The 13,911-nt window shown below is 49.4% G+C and overlaps 3 non-coding genes across 3 annotated transcripts; all 3 read right to left on the bottom strand.

Moving 5' to 3' along the window:
• Window positions 1–2,383: 2,383 nt before the first annotated feature.
• On the bottom strand, window positions 2,384–2,523 carry LOC126292393 (U4 spliceosomal RNA). The gene has a single exon (XR_007552130.1). It is a non-coding gene; the product is annotated as a U4 spliceosomal RNA (small nuclear RNA).
• A 7,746-nt stretch (window positions 2,524–10,269) lies between these two features.
• Window positions 10,270–10,409, bottom strand: LOC126292394 (U4 spliceosomal RNA). The gene has a single exon (XR_007552131.1). It is a non-coding gene; the product is annotated as a U4 spliceosomal RNA (small nuclear RNA).
• Window positions 10,410–12,691: 2,282 nt separating this feature from the next.
• LOC126292395 (U4 spliceosomal RNA) lies at window positions 12,692–12,831 on the bottom strand. The gene has a single exon (XR_007552132.1). It is a non-coding gene; the product is annotated as a U4 spliceosomal RNA (small nuclear RNA).
• Between the last annotated feature and the right edge of the window lie 1,080 nt (window positions 12,832–13,911).

Consider the following 13,911-nt stretch of genomic DNA (forward strand, 5'->3'; position numbering starts at 1 on the left):
CGACTGCGACTGCGACTTCTGCGAAGCCCTAACACTTCGATACGTAGCAGTACTCTGCAAGGTATCGAAGGGCGGAACTCTTCCGAGGTCCGCCGAAGAATGGACTACCTAGCGCCTGACACTGCTATTTATACCTGACGTTCGTTCCAAACACCTACAGGTACTTGCATCATTGCAACCCATCAGTATTACCTTACACTACTCTAGTTCCATTGGGGGAAACAAATACAGAAATATGCAGGAAACAAAACCAGTAAAACACATTTTATTGGAGGCAGACACTCTGTTCTTGCCTCCTTGTGTCTAATAGTTGCTTACACACCCGCTTACCGCCATCTTAAACGCTCTAAACTGCACAGTAGTTCTCTCCTTGGCCGTCAGGCGCGCTACTGCCCACTCGCCTAGCCCCACACAGACGAAAGTGGCACAACCTCAGTTAGCAAATACCGGCACACCCATTAAGACTCATCGTTAGATTTTATTATTTTGTGGCTGCTGGTTAGTACTAGACACCAAAAAAACTGCCAACTGCATTTACATTAACCATAACACTTCTCAGCAAAAGCTGTTTCACGCACTGTGCAGTAAAATGCTAGTTTTACTCGAATCATGCCGTGAAATTGATTAATGTCGATGGGTGAAATATTTGTGTAACAGATTAGGCACCCTAGAAACACAATGAAATGAGATTTACAAATCCTCTCATGTATCTGGGTGAAGTTGTTGACATGAGTTTACCTTGCAGGAAAGTACAACTAGAAATCAGTCAGTAAATTGCTTCATAGCGCTGGGGACACGTGCTGCAGTCTTAAATATACAAGATACACGCTTATTCCACATTGCGCCAAACAACCTGCAAAACTATATATATATTTTGGACTCCTTTACTGTTGTTGTCCAAGAAGAGACATAGAAAGCTAACAGTATCCAAACCTGCCTGCTGTGTCATTGGCCCCAGCTAATATACTGCCTGACAAAAATTAAAATATCTGAATGTGTGCTAAATAGTATCTCGAGTCCAAGTGCCAACCATTCATAACAGATCCAAACAATAAGACATTTTCTATGGGTCCATTTCTACTATAGTAGGCAGCAAATATTGCTCTCCTTGCATATAGGAAGAGTCATATTCTCAAATGAAGAGAGGCAGAAAAAATGAGTCACCACAAGCCAACTGCTTCTGCTCTCAAAGAATGTAAGACTCCTGCTACAATTCTCACCTACACTTGCTCTACCACTGTGTTTTTCATTGCATTCTTTGATTTATATTCACAGATACAGTCACAAAATTTACCCCACAAGCATTGGTTCCCTCCCTTCAGTATTCCACATGCAATACATTCTCATAGCACACTGGACCCTCATTAAGCTCGCCATCCCATTTTAACTATCACACTGTATTATCTGTCACATTTCCACAGCAAATACACAGTTCAAGGAATACACCAAGAAATGCACTAATCACACTGTTCAAAAAGGAAATGCCATGGCTGCAGCCAACCAAATTCTACTGCGCAATCACTGTTATCACTGCATGAGGGAGATTTTCCACCAGTAGCCCTTAGATGAAACATGTAGGATAAATAAAGGTTCAACAAAACCTCAACATCAGGGACTGCATTAGCTACCATCCAAATAGCTACTAGCCCTTACCTTTCTTTCAATCCCTCTGCTCTGCACACTACAGAACATGTATGTATTCTCAAAATGAGGCAACCCCTTGCACAACATTACAGTTCTTCCTGTTTCATGTAACACACACCAGATAGGACACTGTCATCAATGTGAGTGCTCTTACTAGGCACTGTGCAGCCTAACACATCAATCATCTCAAGTCAACAAACTCATTGCCTAATATTATCAACAGCAGTTCCATGGTCATAAGTTCTAATTATCAAGGTGTACACACAGCAAGGATCAAACATGCATCTAATGATCAGGACACAAACACAAAATATAACACTGGCAGTGCTGTGAAAATGATTTAAGTACAACACCTGCCTCCCACACACTCACCAACTCTCACTGTACTGCCCTAGTCTCCTCCACTAAATTGTGACAGAAGTTTTGTCAAATCCTACATTTATCAGTAACCACTGCATGTGTGTACCACAAGTATGCTATGGAGCAAGAATTGCCGCTAGACAGAACCACATTTCAACTGTCCACATTGGCATCTTTATTCACACATAGCAGTTGCACAACATCTTACACTGAGGAGAATGTTTCTCACCAGCTCCCAAACACATGTACACAATTCATCAGTGAACACAGACTGGTCTGTGTACATTGTCCCTAACAACCATCAGCCAAACACTTCCACAAGTGCACAATGACTTCACAGATAAACACAGCTTGAAGCATTGTTTCCATGAGACTTACACCCCCTCAGAGGCTTCCAAAAATTGCCATAGAGACGGTATTGCACGTCTCTCTGGCGGGGTATTGGTAAAAGTTTTCAACTAGCAATAATCGCACCTCAGTTATGCTTCATTGGTTACGATATTGCCACTGCGCAAAGATTAACTACCTAGCGCCTGACACTGCTATTTATACCTGACGTTCGTTCCAAACACCTACAGGTACTTGCATCATTGCAACCCATCAGTATTACCTTACACTACTCTAGTTCCATTGGGGGAAACAAATACAGAAATATGCAGGAAACAAAACCAGTAAAACACATTTTATTGGAGGCAGACACTCTGTTCTTGCCTCCTTGTGTCTAATAGTTGCTTACACACCCGCTTACCGCCATCTTAAACGCTCTAAACTGCACAGTAGTTCTCTCCTTGGCCGTCAGGCGCGCTACTGCCCACTCGCCTAGCCCCACACAGACGAAAGTGGCACAACCTCAGTTAGCAAATACCGGCACACCCATTAAGACTCATCGTTAGATTTTATTATTTTGTGGCTGCTGGTTAGTACTAGACACCAAAAAAACTGCCAACTGCATTTACATTAACCATAACACTTCTCAGCAAAAGCTGTTTCACGCACTGTGCAGTAAAATGCTAGTTTTACTCGAATCATGCCGTGAAATTGATTAATGTCGATGGGTGAAATATTTGTGTAACAGATTAGGCACCCTAGAAACACAATGAAATGAGATTTACAAATCCTCTCATGTATCTGGGTGAAGTTGTTGACATGAGTTTACCTTGCAGGAAAGTACAACTAGAAATCAGTCAGTAAATTGCTTCATAGCGCTGGGGACACGTGCTGCAGTCTTAAATATACAAGATACACGCTTATTCCACATTGCGCCAAACAACCTGCAAAACTATATATATATTTTGGACTCCTTTACTGTTGTTGTCCAAGAAGAGACATAGAAAGCTAACAGTATCCAAACCTGCCTGCTGTGTCATTGGCCCCAGCTAATATACTGCCTGACAAAAATTAAAATATCTGAATGTGTGCTAAATAGTATCTCGAGTCCAAGTGCCAACCATTCATAACAGATCCAAACAATAAGACATTTTCTATGGGTCCATTTCTACTATAGTAGGCAGCAAATATTGCTCTCCTTGCATATAGGAAGAGTCATATTCTCAAATGAAGAGAGGCAGAAAAAATGAGTCACCACAAGCCAACTGCTTCTGCTCTCAAAGAATGTAAGACTCCTGCTACAATTCTCACCTACACTTGCTCTACCACTGTGTTTTTCATTGCATTCTTTGATTTATATTCACAGATACAGTCACAAAATTTACCCCACAAGCATTGGTTCCCTCCCTTCAGTATTCCACATGCAATACATTCTCATAGCACACTGGACCCTCATTAAGCTCGCCATCCCATTTTAACTATCACACTGTATTATCTGTCACATTTCCACAGCAAATACACAGTTCAAGGAATACACCAAGAAATGCACTAATCACACTGTTCAAAAAGGAAATGCCATGGCTGCAGCCAACCAAATTCTACTGCGCAATCACTGTTATCACTGCATGAGGGAGATTTTCCACCAGTAGCCCTTAGATGAAACATGTAGGATAAATAAAGGTTCAACAAAACCTCAACATCAGGCATTCTTCGGCGGACCTCGGAAGAGTTCCGCCCTTCGATACCTTGCAGAGTACTGCTACGTATCGAAGTGTTAGGGCTTCGCAGAAGTCGCAGTCGCAGTCGCAGTCGCAGTCGCAGTCGCAGTCGCAGTTCCGGAACCGCCAGCAGCAGCAGCAGCAGCAGCAGCAGTTTCCAGTGCCGCCAGTTTTGCAGTAGCAGTCGTCGCCGGACCCAGCCGCAGCTTCCGGACCCAGCCGCCGCCGCCGCCGCCGCCGCCGCAGCTTCCGGCCCCCGCCGCCGCCGCCGCCGCCGCCGCCGCCGCAGCTTCCGGCCCCCGCCGCCGCCGCCGCCGCCGCCGCCGCCAGGACCCAGTGCTTCGTCTTCCTCTCCTGCTTTCGTTGTCGTCGCTATTCTCGTCTTCGTCTTTGCCTTCATCCTTTCGCTCCTTACGTCTCTCATCTGTCATCTGTAATCTGTTCCTGACTTTGTCCCTTGTCTGTCCCCATTCTTCTTTTCTGTGTTTCCAGTTTTCCTTACTGCCATCATGACCACCCCCACCACCACCGCCACTACCACCGCCATCGTCTATACGACGCCCTCCCTCGCTGCCACTACTCTTACTTGGTGTGCTCAGTCGCCCCCGTCCTACTATATCCCGCCCCTCCTCACCCTTCCCACCCCAGCTCCCTTTGTCGCCCCATCCCCTGCTCCTTCTCCCCAAGCCTCCACACACGACCCCTTTCCCCCACTCCCCCACACCACTCATGCGGCCCCTGCCAGGGTTGTGTCTCGTCGGGCTACGACCCATGCCGCACCATCGCCGGCGCCAGCACCACCACCTGCAGCAGCGCCACAACCAGCAGCAGCACCAACAGCAGCACCAACAGCAGCACCAGCACCAGCACCGACACCGGGACCTGCCGCTTCCCGTCATCTCCCCGTCACTCCTGTGCCCCCCACCTCCTCCCATCCTGTCCCCGCTGTTAAGCGTCCCAGTGGCACCCCCGCCTCCTCTGCACCCAAGAAGTCCCAGCATCTTCCCCCTCCCCCACCCCTAGATGCCATGGATGTCTCCCCTCCAGCCCCCTCTACTTCCTCTTCTAACTCCCCCTCCTACAAGTATCTCCTCTCCCGTCCTGATCCCTCTCTCCTGGAGGCCCGCAACCTGACCTTGCTCCTCCGCCAATACTTCCCTACAGCCCCCATCTCCCTTCTTACCCCCCGTAGGGACTCTGTCTTGATCACCTCCCCAAGCCCTACCCTACACTCCGACATCCTCTCCCGAATTCCTCTCACCCGATTTGGACCTAATGCCTCCCTTGCCCCTGCTCCTTCCCCTTCCTCCCCCCGTCAACCCCAACCCCCACGTCGCCCGCCGACCCTCACCGCCGTGATCACTCGGCTTAGCCCGACGATCACGGAGGAAGAGGTGCTGGCGGAGTTGAAGGCCCACCCGTACCTGGAGGTGCGAGCTGTTCGCCGCATTTTCAACTCTGCGGGCCCCACTCGCCTTATGCGAGTTTTCTCCGAACACGCTCCCTCCATCGACCATCTCCTTAAGGAGGGTGCCCTCCTCTTCTACCGCCGGTATAAGGTTGACCCCTCCCGCTCCCCACCACAATCCATTCGCTGCCAGAGGTGTCTGCGTTATAACGCACACCCAACATCAGAGTGCCGCGAGGCCCCAGTCTGCCCGCATTGTAAGCAAGCGCACTTCCTCCGGCAGTGCCCCAACCTTCAGTCTCCTCCCTCCTGCAATACCTGCAACCTCCAACACCCTACCTACTCCCAGAAATGCAAGGCTCGACCTCCTCCATCCGCTCCTGAACTCACTGTTCCTCTCCGCCCTTTGGATGACCCCACCCCTCCTGGCAATTCCCTCCGTCCTCCCCCCACCGCAGAGGACATCATCAGGTTCGTCACAATAGTGCTCCAGAACGTCCATCCCTTTCAGCGTCCCCACACCCTCCACCAGATTTCCCTCGCTGCCCGTTCCGTGTTCCACCTCAACACCTACGCCACCTATTCCCACAACCAGGCCCATTTCACCTTCTCCCGTCTCGACACCCTCGTTTAAATTCCCATTATGGCACGACAGCACCGTATCCTGTTCAATAACATCCGCTCCCTTCCCACCAACAAGCACCTCCTTATGCATACCCTTACGACCCACCGTGTGGATGCCTTCCTTCTGAACGAAACCTTTCTTCAGCCCCACCACACCGTCCACACCTCGCCCTACCTCCTTCACCGGTCTGACAATCCACTCCAGATAGCGCGTGGCGGAGTTGCCATTGGCCACCACCGCCAGATCCCTGTCCGGCTCCAACCCCTCCTTCCTGACCCCACAGAACACTTGATCCTTAGTCTCTTCTTCCCCGGCCTTACCCTTACCTGTGCCACCATCTATGTCCGCCCCGCTGCACCTATTCCTTTCGACTTCCTTTCCCACATCGACCGTACCTTCTCCTCCTACGTGATCGCCGCCGACCTTAACATCCATAGTCGTTCTGCCGCCCAGTTACGGCGGTGGCATCGGTTCCTTGCCACCCTCCAAGGCGACGTCCTTCCAATTCCCCAACACACCCGCCCTGAATCCAATACCACTCCCGATGTCGTCCTAGCCTCCCCCACCCTGCTTGGCCGCATAGCGGTGGACGTCCTTGATCCCATTGGCAGTGACCATCTCCCTGTCCTCCTCACTGTATCAGACGGTCGTCGCCCCCGTCCCGACCCGCGCCATGACCCTCCCCCGAAATATGTCCATGACTACTCCCGTGCCAACTGGAATGCCTACCGGGACTCCCTTGCTCTCCAGGTCGATAGCCACCCCCTCACCTACCACCAACCTGATGACGTTACCCGTGCTGCCTCCTTTCTCCAGCAGACCTTGTCTGAGGCCGTGGAGGCCCACGTCCCTACCATTGCCATCCATCCGCACCGCCCCACCTTACCCCCACAGGCCGTCCTTCTCCTGCGTGAATCCCGCCGGCTCTACCGTGCCTTCCTTCACACACGTGACCAGGACACACTACGACGCCACCGGCAACTACAGCGACACATCAGGAACTTACTCACGGCAAAGAAACGCCGGGACTGGCGACAGACATGCACCCGTCTTAATGCCACCTTACCTATCAACTCGTCCAAGTACTGGTCAGCCTTCCGCCGCCTTACCGGATCTAAACCCTCTCCCTACTACCCTCTCCTTCATGATGACCACCCCTTCCCTGATGCCCTTAGTAAGGCCAACCATTTCGCCTCCTACCTCTCCGATATCCTTACCATCCCTGACGATCCCCAGTTCGATTATTCCCTCTTTCCTGATGTCCGTGATCGAACTGATACCTCTGTCCCCCCGCTTGCTCCTGGCTTCCAGTACTTGGACAACATCACACACACAGAACTAAATACCCCAATCACCACTCAAGATATCATTGCTACACTTCGCCCTAAACGCAACACTGCTCCCGGTCACGATCGTGTTACTTACCGTCACCTCCGTGAAGCTCCTGCCTCCTTCCTCTCCACATTGGCCAGGCTCTACAATGTGGTCCTGTCCACCGGCTACTACCCCGACCTGTGGAAAACCTCCCGGATCCTGATGTTCCTCAAGCCCGACAAACCGCCTTCCGCTGTCTCCTCCTACCGTCCCATCAGCCTTACCTCGGTCTTCAGCAAGGTCCTGGAATCCATTCTTACCCGCCGCCTACACAAGCACCTTCACCAACACCGCCTCCTCCCCCCTACCCAATGTGGCTTTCGGCCGTCCTTCTCAGCCGATGACCTCCTCCTTCACCTCACTCACCTCCTCTCCGAACAACTCAATTCCCGTCGTTCCGCCATCTTCCTTTCCCTCGACCTCGAACGCGCATATGACCGTGTGTGGCATTCCGGTCTCCTTTTCAAGCTCCAAACCTTTGCTCTTCCTCTCAACTATGTCCGTCTGGTCGCTTCCTTCCTTTCCCACCGTCCTTCCTATGTCACCATCCACAACACTGATTCCTACACCTTCTACCCCTCCGCCGGTGTGCCCCAAGGTTCCGTCCTTTCCCCTCTTCTCTACCTCCTTTACACGGCAGACATGCCTCCACCTGCACCTCCCCTACACCTTCTCCAGTACGCCGATGACACTGCCTTCCTTGCCCTCGCTCCCACCCTGCAACGCTCCCAGCGCCTTCTCCAATCCTATCTTGACCGGTTCACCACTTGGTGTAACCAGTGGTTGCTCAAGGTCAATCCTTCCAAGACCCAGGCGATCATTGTAGGCAAAACCACTCGTTCCTTCCGTCTCCTTGATTTCTATCTTACTATTTATGGCCGTCCCATCACCCTCACACCTACTCTCAAGTACCTTGGTGTCACCCTCGACCGTCGCCTCTCCTGGAACCCACATCTCCGGACGATACAAGCCAAGGCACGCTCCCGCCTCCGCCTCCTTAAGCTCCTTTCTGGCCGTACATGGGGTCTGGACCCTTCCACCATCCTCTACACCTACAAGTCCCTCATCCGTCCTATCCTTTGCTATGCTCATCCCGCCTGGATCTCTGCCCCTCCTACCTTCTACAAGTCCATTCAGATCCTAGAACGCCATGCGCTCCGCCTCGCCTATCGCATCCGTCTCCCTTCCCCCACGCGGATCCTCTATGACCTGATTCCCTTCCCGCACCTCCTCCTTTTCCTCGAACGGTTACGGATCCTCTACACCTCCCGCAAGCTTGATCCTCCACACCCTCTTGTCTCTCCCATCCTCTCCCACCCCAACCCGCTGCCGCGCCTGCATTCCTATATCCCACCTGCTCTCCATCTTTACACCCTCCACACCCTCTCCCTCGGTGGCTTCCGTCAACTCCCCCTCCCTGATGATGCCCTCCTCCCCTCCATCTACCCCTCCTACCAACTTTGAGCCTTACCTTCCCTCTCCTCTCCTTTTCCTGTGGGCACCCTCTCTCCCTTCTCTCCCTCCCTCCCCTCCCCTTTCTCCTTGGGCTTCCACTCCCCCTACCCTCCCCCTTCTCCTCCATCCCTCTCCTCCACTGGCATCTTCCCCTCCCCCTCTCTCTCCTCTTCCCCACACCTTTTCCCCTTGGCAGGCCACGACTCTGCTGTCTTCCATCAGTTACTTTCATCGTCCTACGCCGAAGACCATCGCATGTGTTTGTGCCTCGACTCTCCTGCAGTGTGTTTGTGTTTCGTCGTTTGTGCTCCGCTGGTTCACGTGTGGCCATCTGCCATCTGCGTTTGTGCACCGTGTTTCTCCGCTTTTATCCATTGTGCTCCGCACGTGACCGACTCCGTTTTAACTCTGTTTTGTCTACTGTTTGTACCCCGCCGTCTTGATTGTTTTTATATCTCACTCATCTCTGTTCTGTGTATACTCTGAGGCCGAAGAGCGGCGTACTTGGTCCGCTGCCGGCCTACCTGTTTGTCACAGGTATTAAAATCACAATAAAGGAAAAAAAAAAAAAAAAAAATCAACATCAGGGACTGCATTAGCTACCATCCAAATAGCTACTAGCCCTTACCTTTCTTTCAATCCCTCTGCTCTGCACACTACAGAACATGTATGTATTCTCAAAATGAGGCAACCCCTTGCACAACATTACAGTTCTTCCTGTTTCATGTAACACACACCAGATAGGACACTGTCATCAATGTGAGTGCTCTTACTAGGCACTGTGCAGCCTAACACATCAATCATCTCAAGTCAACAAACTCATTGCCTAATATTATCAACAGCAGTTCCATGGTCATAAGTTCTAATTATCAAGGTGTACACACAGCAAGGATCAAACATGCATCTAATGATCAGGACACAAACACAAAATATAACACTGGCAGTGCTGTGAAAATGATTTAAGTACAACACCTGCCTCCCACACACTCACCAACTCTCACTGTACTGCCCTAGTCTCCTCCACTAAATTGTGACAGAAGTTTTGTCAAATCCTACATTTATCAGTAACCACTGCATGTGTGTACCACAAGTATGCTATGGAGCAAGAATTGCCGCTAGACAGAACCACATTTCAACTGTCCACATTGGCATCTTTATTCACACATAGCAGTTGCACAACATCTTACACTGAGGAGAATGTTTCTCACCAGCTCCCAAACACATGTACACAATTCATCAGTGAACACAGACTGGTCTGTGTACATTGTCCCTAACAACCATCAGCCAAACACTTCCACAAGTGCACAATGACTTCACAGATAAACACAGCTTGAAGCATTGTTTCCATGAGACTTACACCCCCTCAGAGGCTTCCAAAAATTGCCATAGAGACGGTATTGCACGTCTCTCTGGCGGGGTATTGGTAAAAGTTTTCAACTAGCAATAATCGCACCTCAGTTATGCTTCATTGGTTACGATATTGCCACTGCGCAAAGATTAACTACCTAGCGCCTGACACTGCTATTTATACCTGACGTTCGTTCCAAACACCTACAGGTACTTGCATCATTGCAACCCATCAGTATTACCTTACACTACTCTAGTTCCATTGGGGGAAACAAATACAGAAATATGCAGGAAACAAAACCAGTAAAACACATTTTATTGGAGGCAGACACTCTGTTCTTGCCTCCTTGTGTCTAATAGTTGCTTACACACCCGCTTACCGCCATCTTAAACGCTCTAAACTGCACAGTAGTTCTCTCCTTGGCCGTCAGGCGCGCTACTGCCCACTCGCCTAGCCCCACACAGACGAAAGTGGCACAACCTCAGTTAGCAAATACCGGCACACCCATTAAGACTCATCGTTAGATTTTATTATTTTGTGGCTGCTGGTTAGTACTAGACACCAAAAAAACTGCCAACTGCATTTACATTAACCATAACACTTCTCAGCAAAAGCTGTTTCACGCACTGTGCAGTAAAATGCTAGTTTTACTCGAATCATGCCGTGAAATTGATTAATGTCGATGGGTGAAATATTTGTGTAACAGATTAGGCACCCTAGAAACACAATGAAATGAGATTTACAAATCCTCTCATGTATCTGGGTGAAGTTGTTGACATGAGTTTACCTTGCAGGAAAGTACAACTAGAAATCAGTCAGTAAATTGCTTCATAGCGCTGGGGACACGTGCTGCAGTCTTAAATATACAAGATACACGCTTATTCCACATTGCGCCAAACAACCTGCAAAACTATATATATATTTTGGACTCCTTTACTGTTGTTGTCCAAGAAGAGACATAGAAAGCTAACAGTATCCAAACCTGCCTGCTGTGTCATTGGCCCCAGCTAATATACTGCCTGACAAAAATTAAAATATCTGAATGTGTGCTAAATAGTATCTCGAGTCCAAGTGCCAACCATTCATAACAGATCCAAACAATAAGACATTTTCTATGGGTCCATTTCTACTATAGTAGGCAGCAAATATTGCTCTCCTTGCATATAGGAAGAGTCATATTCTCAAATGAAGAGAGGCAGAAAAAATGAGTCACCACAAGCCAACTGCTTCTGCTCTCAAAGAATGTAAGACTCCTGCTACAATTCTCACCTACACTTGCTCTACCACTGTGTTTTTCATTGCATTCTTTGATTTATATTCACAGATACAGTCACAAAATTTACCCCACAAGCATTGGTTCCCTCCCTTCAGTATTCCACATGCAATACATTCTCATAGCACACTGGACCCTCATTAAGCTCGCCATCCCATTTAAACTATCACACTGTATTATCTGTCACATTTCCACAGCAAATACACAGTTCAAGGAATACACCAAGAAATGCACTAATCACACTGTTCAAAAAGGAAATGCCATGGCTGCAGCCAACCAAATTCTACTGCGCAATCACTGTTATCACTGCATGAGGGAGATTTTCCACCAGTAGCCCTTAGATGAAACATGTAGGATAAATAAAGGTTCAACAAAACCTCAACATCAGGGACTGCATTAGCTACCATCCAAATAGCTACTAGCCCTTACCTTTCTTTCAATCCCTCTGCTCTGCACACTACAGAACATGTATGTATTCTCAAAATGAGGCAACCCCTTGCACAACATTACAGTTCTTCCTGTTTCATGTAACACACACCAGATAGGACACTGTCATCAATGTGAGTGCTCTTACTAGGCACTGTGCAGCCTAACACATCAATCATCTCAAGTCAACAAACTCATTGCCTAATATTATCAACAGCAGTTCCATGGTCATAAGTTCTAATTATCAAGGTGTACACACAGCAAGGATCAAACATGCATCTAATGATCAGGACACAAACACAAAATATAACACTGGCAGTGCTGTGAAAATGATTTAAGTACAACACCTGCCTCCCACACACTCACCAACTCTCACTGTACTGCCCTAGTCTCCTCCACTAAATTGTGACAGAAGTTTTGTCAAATCCTACATTTATCAGTAACCACTGCATGTGTGTACCACAAGTATGCTATGGAGCAAGAATTGCCGCTAGACAGAACCACATTTCAACTGTCCACATTGGCATCTTTATTCACACATAGCAGTTGCACAACATCTTACACTGAGGAGAATGTTTCTCACCAGCTCCCAAACACATGTACACAATTCATCAGTGAACACAGACTGGTCTGTGTACATTGTCCCTAACAACCATCAGCCAAACACTTCCACAAGTGCACAATGACTTCACAGATAAACACAGCTTGAAGCATTGTTTCCATGAGACTTACACCCCCTCAGAGGCTTCCAAAAATTGCCATAGAGACGGTATTGCACGTCTCTCTGGCGGGGTATTGGTAAAAGTTTTCAACTAGCAATAATCGCACCTCAGTTATGCTTCATTGGTTACGATATTGCCACTGCGCAAAGATTAACTACCTAGCGCTTTTTTTTTTTTTTTTTTTTTTTTCCTTTATTGTGATTTTAATACCTGTGACAAACAGGTAGGCCGGCAGCGGACCAAGTATGCCGCTCTTCGGCCTCAGAGTATACACAGAACAGAGATGAGTGAGATAGAAAAACAATCAAGACGGCGGGGTACAAACAGTAGACAAAACAGAGTTAAAACGGAGTCGGTCACGTGCGTAGCACAATGGATAAAAGCGGAGAAACACGGTGCACAAACGCAGATGGCAGATGGCCACACGTGAACCAGCGGAGCACAAACGACGAAACACAAACACACTGCAGGAGAGTCGAGGCACAAACACATGCGATGGTCTTCGGCGTAGGACGATGAAAGTAACTGATGGAAGACAGCAGAGTCGTGGCCTGCCAAGGGGAAAAGGTGTGGGGAAGAGGAGAGAGAGGGGGAGGGGAAGATGCCAGTGGAGGAGAGGGATGGAGGAGAAAGGGGAGGGTAGGGGGAGTGGAAGCCCAAGGAGAAAGGGGAGGGGAGGGAGGGAGAGAAGGGAGAGAGGGTGCCCACAGGAAAAGGAGAGGAGAGGGAAGGTAAGGCTCAAAGTTGGTAGGAGGGGTAGATGGAGGGGAGGAGGGCATCATCAGGGAGGGGGAGTTGACGGAAGCCACCGAGGGAGAGGGTGTGGAGGGTGTAAAGATGGAGAGCAGGTGGGATATAGGAATGCAGGCGCGGCAGCGGGTTGGGGTGGGAGAGGATGGGAGAGACAAGAGGGTGTGGAGGATCAAGCTTGCGGGAGGTGTAGAGGATCCGTAACCGTTCGAGGAAAAGGAGGAGGTGCGGGAAGGGAATCAGGTCATAGAGGATCCGCGTGGGGGAAGGGAGACGGATGCGATAGGCGAGGCGGAGCGCATGGCGTTCTAGGATCTGAATGGACTTGTAGAAGGTAGGAGGGGCAGAGATCCAGGCGGGATGAGCATAGCAAAGGATAGGACGGATGAGGGACTTGTAGGTGTAGAGGATGGTGGAAGGGTCCAGACCCCATGTACGGCCAGAAAGGAGCTTAAGGAGGCGGAGGCGGGAGCGTGCCTTG

The sequence above is a fragment of the Schistocerca gregaria genome, chromosome 9, assembly GCF_023897955.1.
Source record: "Schistocerca gregaria isolate iqSchGreg1 chromosome 9, iqSchGreg1.2, whole genome shotgun sequence".
Classification (NCBI taxonomy): Eukaryota; Metazoa; Arthropoda; class Insecta; order Orthoptera; family Acrididae; genus Schistocerca; species Schistocerca gregaria.